Below are 9,983 nucleotides of genomic sequence, written 5' to 3' on the forward strand. Positions count from 1 at the left end.
AGATTGAAGTATTAAACATTTACCAACACAATTAATATATATTTTGCACTAGAAATTCCAAAATAACTGTTAAACTAAGACCCACAAGTGTCAGTAAAAAAAAAAAACTAAGGAACAGCAAAAATCATAACTATTATATCAGTAATTGAATATTTAATGGAACATAAGCAAAATGAGTATTTTAGCCAAGCAAACAAAATTAATTTACCATACACTGATATGGTATCCTCTGTACCTGGCAAAGTGACCATGAAAAATTCTGCAAACCTATGGGAAATAAGTAGTTCTTTTTCATTTGGGGAGGGATTTTATCTCCTGCCAGGTTAAGACGACTAGGAACACAACAGTGGGTTGGTTACGAACAAAAACCTATTATGGACAACTAGCAACAGTGAGACTCGCATGACATCCTGACAGGGACCGTCTAGATTGTACTGACCCCGTTTTCCTCCTAGGAAAGGCAAGAGGTCTAGATGACCACGAAGCTAGCTAACCATTATAAACTAGCCCCAGACATTTTGTTACTATACAGACCTCACCTAAACTAGACTAACATCTATGCATATCCTAGCTACACAGTTGGCCTTTACAACTTTCAAAAACAAGGTATAATTTTTTAATAGTTGCAGATGTTCTAATATTACACCTTCCGCCTCAGGCACACGTAAATGACTTTCACCTCTGCAGCTGAGGTTAGTGGAAGCCTAAGATCAATTTTGAACAGGTAGATCTTGACAGTTACCTTGTACGCTTTATACAGAAGAGTCTGAGGTCACATCAGAAGTTCAAGATAAACAGGAAACTAGGTAATTCTCACTTATTCTTGACAAAACTTCAGGAAAGACTTGAAAGCATCATTTTAGTACCAGCACAATTCACCAGTTCAGAAGCCAGCCTCTCATCCTAAACAGTCAGCAGTAGCACCTTGTTTCACCTGAGCCACTTCATCTCTGAAACTTCTTGACTTCCTAAGTACAAGCCAGTTCAGTATCTGTATAAGGCTCCCATCAGTCACATACAAACAGTGTTAAGTAAGCATTTGAAATCAAGGATGAACCGGATTATACAATGCAACACCAGGAGGCAGTGCACCACCAAAGACTTTTGGCCGTATGCCAAAGCTATGGCCAACTATGATCAGTAACTATCTCCCAACATTTTACATTCAGCTAAGTATTGTATCCCAGCATATAGTCAAATCTTTAAGTCAGCTGCATTTGCCTGTCCAGGTCTTCCAATTGCTTCAGAGTAGACACGCCTTGAATACATCCTTAACTACTAGGTAAAGCCACTATCCAATAATTTAACCACACCAGGTAAGGCTGAATTCAGTACTTAATGAAAACAAGAGTAGCAATTCTTCTACAGGGAAAAAAAAAGAAGCAGTTCTTTTGTTTGCATGATATAACTTCAGATTACTCAAACAGGTACTTAAGTATTTTGTTTTGTTCCCCAATAAACCAGAGCTAACCCCTTCCATACACTAATGAACAAGCAACATACTGGGGTATTAAAGGGCATTGGCCCACATCCAGTTGACACCAGAAAAGTGCAGAGGACCTTTCTCCCTCAAGGAAACAGAAGACAAGCCCACTGGCACAAAGTCAGCTCCGCTGCCCTAGCAGCTGTGAATGAACATCCGATTCCTTACTACACCGTCTTGAAAGAGACTGGAACTTGCAAGACAAACATGAGAAGGTCTGAAAAAAAAAAATCTACCTGTACATACCGCTAGGAAAATCCCTACTCCACCAAGGGATGGCAGCAACAGAAAGGGGAATATATACTAAGCCTCAGGGATTATTTTTTTAAAAGCAACTTTCCCATCTCCATGGCAAGGTAACAAAAGCAACACCTTGCATTTATCTCTTATAACAACATATTTAACTTGAGAATAAAGTTCATTGCCCAATCATTTTCCAAAAGCAAAATAACTGGCCCATGTGAAAAAAAGTCAAAGTAAAAACTATCTATGCTGTGTGCACACCTAAGAAAGCATGTAAGATTTTTTGCACTGTCTTAAAACAGCAGTATTTTTCAATTATTCTGTAGTTTTGTTTTAAATTTGCCTAACATTGATAGCAGTCTCTGAAATTAAAGTTAAAATGAAAATTCTGCTGACTTTAAGGAAGCCATACTAAAGGGGATGGTAAAACTGAAGTCTACTACATTATGCTACAGGATTGCTTTTGAATTAGATGATCCTGAGGCAAAAAAGTGGTATAAAAGCATCCCTGGTTTTGCACCTATGCTTTGAAAACTAAAACAATACTAATACCAAATCTTGCTATGAGGTATAAATTTTCTCTATTACCTATTATACAGAGAAATGAGTTTCAGAAAATTTTATGCATCAGGAGTTAGACATTTGAGGTTTCTTGTGTTAAATGGGAGATTACCTTTAGTTATTTCCTTACTAATGCAAATGGGATGACAATCTGACATGGCCATTAGTTGAACAAAGGCAACTTAGGAAAGTTTTTCTGCTCAGATCTGCTGGTTTAGAACATCACATACTCTTTATCAAAAAGGATACCTGCTAGATAACTGCATTTACTAATAATTCTATGAATCTAGCCAACAAGACAAATTAACAGATAATGTCACAGAAGAATTAAGTGTTCAAGCATTTGAGCATTTACATAACTTCTGGGATAATGCAAGTCTTTCAATCTTGCACTAAATTCAAAACTTCATTATAAATGCTAAGAGATATCTTGAAGCTTTGTTACTAAGTATTCTATTTAGGTCCATTAAATCACTATCAACAAAAAAACCCAAACAGCTGCTTAAGCATATAGTTGCTAGAAAAAATAGCTGCAATGACTTCAGTGTAGTTAATTCCATGCATGATATTAAGCAAGAGCTACCAGTAGCATGGTATGAATAGAAAGAATTTTAAGGACTTTATTCCATCAAATATTTTTGGCAAAAAAATATTTTGTCAACTCAAAGCATACCTGCTTCATTTTTTTCAGGATTTCAGTGCTTTAACAAAGCATTAGTTTCCCTTCTGTGATTTAAAGAAAAATCAAAAGGACCAAATTTCACATTTCTAAGCACTCACAAGTCCGATTTTTTCCAAAATGCACTTAGGCAACAATAACCCACTCAAATTTTCCAACTAACGAAGAAGCAAAGCCTGCTCAAGTATTTCACTGTTCACTTGTAGAGATCAACATACGTGCAGAGATCACATTAACTTCAGACGCAGAACAGGCTACACGCCTGCTAAGTGTGCATTAAAGGCTTTTTGTTGGGCTGTTAGAGGTATTCTCAGGCTGCCTGCTTTTCCCCCTGTACAAAAAGGTACTTTAAAGCAAAAGTGGGTTTTGTTGTCATTTTGTGTGTTTGGTATATTTCTTGAGAGATCAGAAGCACAAAATCCTAGAGTTGTACTATGGACGAGCCATCCCCATTAGCAAGCCAAGATCAAAAACAGAGAGCAAAGGGCTGCCAACAATCAATCTGATTCAACTTATTTGATAAACCTTACCAGCATGTTTATGTGTCTTGACATTAACATCTTTAAAAATGTTGATGTTACACTGGAAAAAGGTGTACAAGATGACAATATTACTTCTTCCATCAACGTGCTAGTCAGTAAAATAAGCAGAATTTGGGTCACATGCATAAATGAATAAAAACACCAGACTAGCCTTTTAAGACATATGCATTTTTCAAATTAAGAAAAGTTTAGAAGATTCAACATAGTCCTGGGGAGTATTAAAGTATAATACCCACGTGGTACACACACACACAACATATTTGGCAATTCCTGGACAAAGACTAAGAACTGGAATAACATTGGTATTGTAGGAGGAATTTTAAGTATCCAGGGTGAGACTGTCTAGCAAAAACTAAAACTGCAGACTACAGTTTCTTTTTTTTTTTTTTTTTTAAAAAAAAGGCTAAAATCCACCTGTTGGATTAAGATAGTCATCTCTGAGCTAACTGGAACCTATCTGATACCTTTGAATGCTGCAAAACCTAATTAGAACCAATTACGGTACACTTCTAAACTCCAATAGTTAGAAACATGCAGACCTGTGACCTGCAGCAAAGTAGCTACATTTTCCAACAGTGCAAAATAACTGGGAGAGTGTTCCAGACTACCACATGCTGATGAAACAACAAAACATTAGTTTGGCAGAAAATTCTGTTTACAAGAACAACATTGCCAGAACCACCATCACCAGTGGGAGTCAAAGTAAAGAGACTAGCTATAGATTATTTGACCCAGGTGTTTTGATACCAATTCACAGCTTCCAAAAGCTTCAAGTATTTCTTAAGATATACTCAATATGCATATAAAGAAGTCTTCAATTCAAAGGCTCTTACCTGCAAAGACAGATGTTTTTTTCTTAACAAGTAGCAGAAGCCAAGCCAATCCTGTGGGCAACCAATTAAAACCAACTTTTAGACTGCAATAAAGAATAAATGGAGGCAAAAATCAATGCAGGCAACACAACAGCAGTAACAGTCCACAAAGAACTGTATATATAGAAAGTTCAAACCTGCAACCACCACAAGGCACTGCGACATACAACAACACAAGAGTAAGAGTGCATTTCCTAATATCTTATCCCTGTATGACTTGTCAGTAATTGCACTGCACAGTTTTTGCACTGTTTCAAGACATAAATATGCCTTCCACAAAGAATCTAAAAAGAACTAGAAAACATTCAAAGAATCTTTCAAATTTTCCCATCACCAATAGGTGAGCAAATCACTCTTTCAAAGGCAAAGCAAGAATTAAATACTTGAAAACCCTGAATTTTAACAAACCCTTGCTCCATCAATAATGATATTCCTTCCTCCAACTGTGCATATTCTTACTTGAACAAAGCAACATAAGCCGCACCTCAGAAAACCTCCCTATAGCTGCACATGAACCATTCTTCAGGAGTCACACAAACTAGTGAAACTAAGTGACATTTCACAGCCACCTCTACGCAGTCACCTCTACAGAGCACACAGTAAGAACTCCCCACCGAGATACTGTATTTTCAGTAGTAATCTCCCATTTCATTATCCAAATCCTGATCAAATGCCCATTTTTTTAATCCCTGTATAAAAATTGTCTTCCTGGAATTACAACTCGACAGAAGAGCCAAACATTTTAAGTGGCAACATATGTATTTTGTATTTAAAGCAGCAATGGAAAACCCTTGCTCCTTCATTGCTTAGTAGATCATCTCATACTAAAATTGTGATTCTTTGGAAAACTATCCAGGAGTGAGTCACACTAAGAACAAATAACTGCCTCCTCCTCACACAACCCAAACAAGCAGTTTTCAGTTATAAGCATTGTTACCAAAGTGAACTTAGAGAAAGAAGTACTACCAAACCATCCACAAACTCCCTAACAGAGGGAATTAAAACAAACACAGATATTCACATATCTTCCAGGACATTAACTTTCAAGTGAGAAAGATACAACTACACTCTTCAGACATATTAAAATGGCAAACGCATTTAGGAAAATAAGACTTTTTTTTAATTAGACCTTTAAGAGAAACAAGCAACCCTATATTAGAAGGATTCAACTATATACTTTCTTATCTAGCAATGTCCAACAGTACTTTACAATGCAGGAAAGAATGTAATCACCTGAAAAACAGTTTCATGCAAAAACACACCTGCTTCAAGAAGCAGATAAGTCTTTCATGCACAAGGAACTTTCCATTTGGAAGAAAAACCCAAATCATTTGATGTATTTCCAGTATAGCAACCACAGCGTTGCATATGTTCCTCTTCACAACACTGAAAACAAGCTGAAGATTTGCAGTGGACTAAGACAACATGCTATAATGTGAAACAACATAAACAAAACCAAGCATCATTCTTCAAAAAAGGGGCAAAACTCCACTCGACTGTGTTTAACCTTTCCACCAAACACCATCTACTTTTGTTTGCAAGTCTCAATTCTCTCAACTTTAAAGAAAACCATCCATCACTCTCATCGGTAAAGACATCCTTTCCAGTCAACCTGATGCGCAAGAGCATATTAGCTAAGCAAACATTGACTAGGGCACAGGTGCTCCCACTCAACGCTGACACCACAACTCTGGGACTTCATGGGAGAGACTCTCCATAACACCCTATCAGCTATACAGAAAGAACCACCATCCACTGGACACAAAATAGCCAAAGAAACAACCTTAAGAGGAGTCCACCAAGGAAACAACCCGCCGATTTTTCTGCCTAACCCAGCAGATTGAGGTGGGTAAGAAAATCACTAAGAAGAATGGATAAGTTTAAGAGTGAGTAAAACCAGAGCTAAGAGTTTTTTCAAAAGCAAGCTCCTGGTATACTTCTGGAACCCACTTCAATATTAGGTTGTCTTTGGGATTGGGGTGGGGTTTTTTGCTTTTTCTTGGTTTTTCTACAGAGCTCATTTTTAGTAGCGGAGAAGAGCGTTACGCTACTGCACGGCAAATTCGCTGGTGTTTACAGGGTAACCCCGACGAGCGGTGGCAGCGCCGCAGGCACCAGGGACCTTCTTCCCCACAAAGCGCAGAGCGTTTGCCTCGCTTCATCCCCCGGGGCCGGGCGAGGAGCAGCCGCCGGCGCCTCGCGGAGCCCCACCGGGACCGGCCCCGCGCCGCCCCCTCCCGCGCCGAAGGGACGAGGCGCCGACAACACGACCACGCCGCCGCGACCGCCGGGCGCGCAACTCCCGCCGCTCCCCCACAGTTCGGGGCCCGCCAGGCGCCGCTCCCGGCCTGCGCGACCCCCACACCGCCGCGGCGCCGCCCGCGCCCGCCCAGCCCCGGCCGCCGCCAGAGCCCCCACGCTCCGGCCGCGGCTCGGCCTCCGGGCCCGCCGCAAGGTCACTCGGCCGCCCACGCCGGCCGGGCCCTCGGCGCCTGCGCTCGGCCCGCACATACTCACCTGCCCGCGCCGGCCGCGCAGCTCCGCGGGCCGCCGGGCGCGGGCCGAGGCGCGGCGGGCGGGAAGGAGGGAACGAGCGAGCGAGGGTGAGGGCCGGCCCGCGGCCCAGGCCCCCCGGCCTCAGCGCGCCAGGCCGCGGCGCGGCGGAAGCGGGCCCCGCTCAGCGCCCCGGGCCCGCAGCGCAGCGGGCACCGCCCGGCCCGGCCCTTTGTGCGCGGGGACGCGTGCCAGCCGCGCCGCGCCCGGCCTCCCTCCCCTCGCCTCCCCTCCTCGCCTCGCCACGCCGCGGGCCCGCAGCGCGGGGCGGAGCGGGACAGGGCAGGGGGCCCGGCCTGCCCGGGCGCCGCCGCGCTCTTACCGAGGGATCTGTACGGGAAAAAGGGTTAGAACGGAGCCGAACCGCCCCGGGCCCCGCTCCGCGCCGAGCCCAGCGCCACCGACCGCGCAGCGCCACAAAATGGCCGCCTCGATGCGGCGCCGCCACCCGCCGCCAGGGAGGGGCGGGGCCTGGTCCAGGCGGCCCGAGGAAGGCGGGGCCCGCCGGGGCACACGGCGGGGGCGGGGCCGCGCGCATGGTCAGACGACGCATGCGCGGGCGGCGGGTGGTGCCTCTGCGCAGGGGCGGTTGAGGCGAGAGGCAGACGTTTTTGTCGAAAAAGCGTCTTTCGCCTCCCCTGTCAGCACACTCCTTTCTTAAGGCAACACCACAGCTGGAAGGCTGAAAAGAGCAACGTCGGACGCACAGTGTAAGATTCGTACAGTTGCCTCTGGTGTAATAGTAATACGGTGATAGTGTGACACATTTTCTGGAAATTAATGATGGTGTAACTGAGGGTTATTGCTGAGGAAACAGGGACTCGAAAGGAGGCATCGAGCTTCCAGCGAACAAAAGAACCCTGAGGGGAGTGGTTGTTTCTGACATCTTCACTTAGGACCAGGTGTCAAAACTAAAATGAAAGTCAGATTATCCTGGGTCAATGCCCTTTTGAGTGTAGCTGCCCCATGCTATATTTGTCCTTTGCTTGACTAAATACACATGTAATATAAATAACTAGTCAGTGTCCTGAGCTGAAGAACATCTAGACACCTCTCAGGAGATGCTCTGTCACTGCACTTCAGTGGACATGGGTACCGCAGCAGCATTGATTTTCAATAAAAAAACCCTGCATAGTCTGCTGCAAAAAACGAATTAAAATGAATCATTGCCTCACATTGCAAACACTTTTCCAGCAAATTTGGGAGTTCAACAATTCAGTTAACTTAGTTGTTTTTCACCACTTAACAGAAACCGGGGCCACAATATGTGATGGGTGTGTTCTCCTGAGGCAATGGAATCAGGCCTGGGGCTGCTCGGCACCACAATAACCCCCACTCTATGATTTGTTTCCCTGTATATCCCCTCTTTTTGCTCCCAAATTCTCCTTCTTTACTCCTCTCCTCTCCTCTCCTCTCAATAAACAGCCCACACTTGTTTATCTTCTCCCTATTATCCCTGGTTTCACAGATTTTGTACTCTATTTGGTATTTATGATAATGGCTGCCCTGAAAATGTATCAGTTCTCTCAAGCTAACACCTCCTTTTTGTCTTGCTAGGTGTGCCACCTGCTTACACATCACTCCTTGATTGCTGTAGGTAGTACCCAGTAATTCATCTTTTTATAGCGTTAGTGACACTAGGCAGGGTTAGCTGTCAGCATGCACCCTTCAACACAGCTGAGAGAAGCAGGAGGTTGGAGTCACCAGAGGTATCCACAGCCAGGCTTGCCCGACCCCCTGGAGAGCTGCTTGCCCAAGGTACGTGAGGGGCAGCAGGAGCACCTGCAGCGCAGGGCCTTGCTCTGCAGCACTGCAGCACTTCCCGGGCTGCACCGGCCACCCTGTAGCAGGGAGGTGGTGTAGGATAACAAAGGGCAGTGCTGGAATATCCCAGGTCAGAAGAAAATTAAGACTTTTCAGCTTTTGTGCAATGTGATGAGTCACCACGTTGCTTTTTGTTGCTGAAATAAAGTCCAGTGGAGAGACTCGTGACATTTACTGTGTGAACCAGCAAAAAAACCAGGACCAAACTACATAATCCTCAGTAGGCCTCTAGACTGTGTCTGTACCAACTCCACAAAGGCACACTGGAGAGCAAGTCCTGATGCCCTGGACAGCTGCTGCAGACCAGCACATGTCCTTGCACCTCAAGCATTCTGGTCAGCTGGAGCAAGGTCTGGAACAGATGCCTGTGACACAGATTACCTCCACAGGTCTCCAGCTGTCTTCCCAGCCATACGCAAATTTTCACGGGGAGAGAATATTTAGTTCCCTCAAGATTAACAGAAGCAGATTTGTTTGCAGAGTGGATGGGAGGGAACAAAATCCTGGACTAGGAGCATGCCAAGTGACCAAGGGTACCAAACAGGAGCTTTTCAGTACCAGTGCAGTTTGGTGCCAATAGCAGGGGGAAAAGCATCTCTGGAAAGCAAAACTGGTAGGCAGAAGCTTAAAAGACAGGGATCATTGGTAGCAATGTCCAGTATGCTCCCCTATAACATGCATGTGGTGGAAGGCAGGCAGAGAAAAATGGTGTTACAGAAGAATGGGATTTGCCTTTATTAGGTACTAGGAAGCTATTAAGAGTGCACTAACTTATGTGTCTCCTCCACCTAAACCAAAACTGAAGTAGGGTGTTAGGTACACAACTAGGGGGAAAAAAAAGTTACACAGGACATTTTTAAAGTAAAGCTTGAGAGAACCAACAAAAATGTCTTCCTCCTTGCATTATACTTTTGTTCCACCATTAGTCTGGAAACACTACCCCAAATCCGAGGCTCCTTGCTTCTCCAGCACGCTAGAGATACCATTCTGTAAACACCACCTCTGATCCTATTCCTTCATCTGTACAAGGATGTGGCTTGGATGAATGAACCCAGTTTACTAAATGATTCATCCTACTTTGTATTTTCCTTTCTGATTACTATGTGTCAACTGCAAGTTTTAATTGTTTCCAGGTCATTTTGAAGAATGTTCAACAGAAATAATCCTCACAGATGCCTCCCAGAAATACTTTCCTCATTCCTATCTATTCTTAAAATCTGTCAGTC

General features: G+C 44.0%; 1 protein-coding gene across 11 annotated transcripts in view; it reads right to left on the reverse strand.

Moving 5' to 3' along the window:
* RBM12 (RNA binding motif protein 12) overlaps positions 1-7,399 on the reverse strand; it is a 44,375-nt gene extending 36,976 nt beyond the window's left edge. The window contains exons 1-3 of one of the 11 annotated variants that reach the window (XM_075517292.1): positions 7,256-7,399; positions 4,342-4,424; positions 3,497-3,596 (exon numbers count right to left, since the gene is read on the reverse strand). The gene's annotated coding sequence lies outside the window, so the exon portion shown is untranslated. The other 10 variants (XM_075517302.1, XM_075517296.1, XM_075517299.1 and 7 more) reach the window with 10 other exon arrangements.
* Positions 7,400-9,983: the final 2,584 nt, after the last annotated feature.

Source organism: Mycteria americana, chromosome 14 (genome assembly GCF_035582795.1).
Source record: "Mycteria americana isolate JAX WOST 10 ecotype Jacksonville Zoo and Gardens chromosome 14, USCA_MyAme_1.0, whole genome shotgun sequence".
Taxonomy (NCBI): Eukaryota; Metazoa; Chordata; class Aves; order Ciconiiformes; family Ciconiidae; genus Mycteria; species Mycteria americana.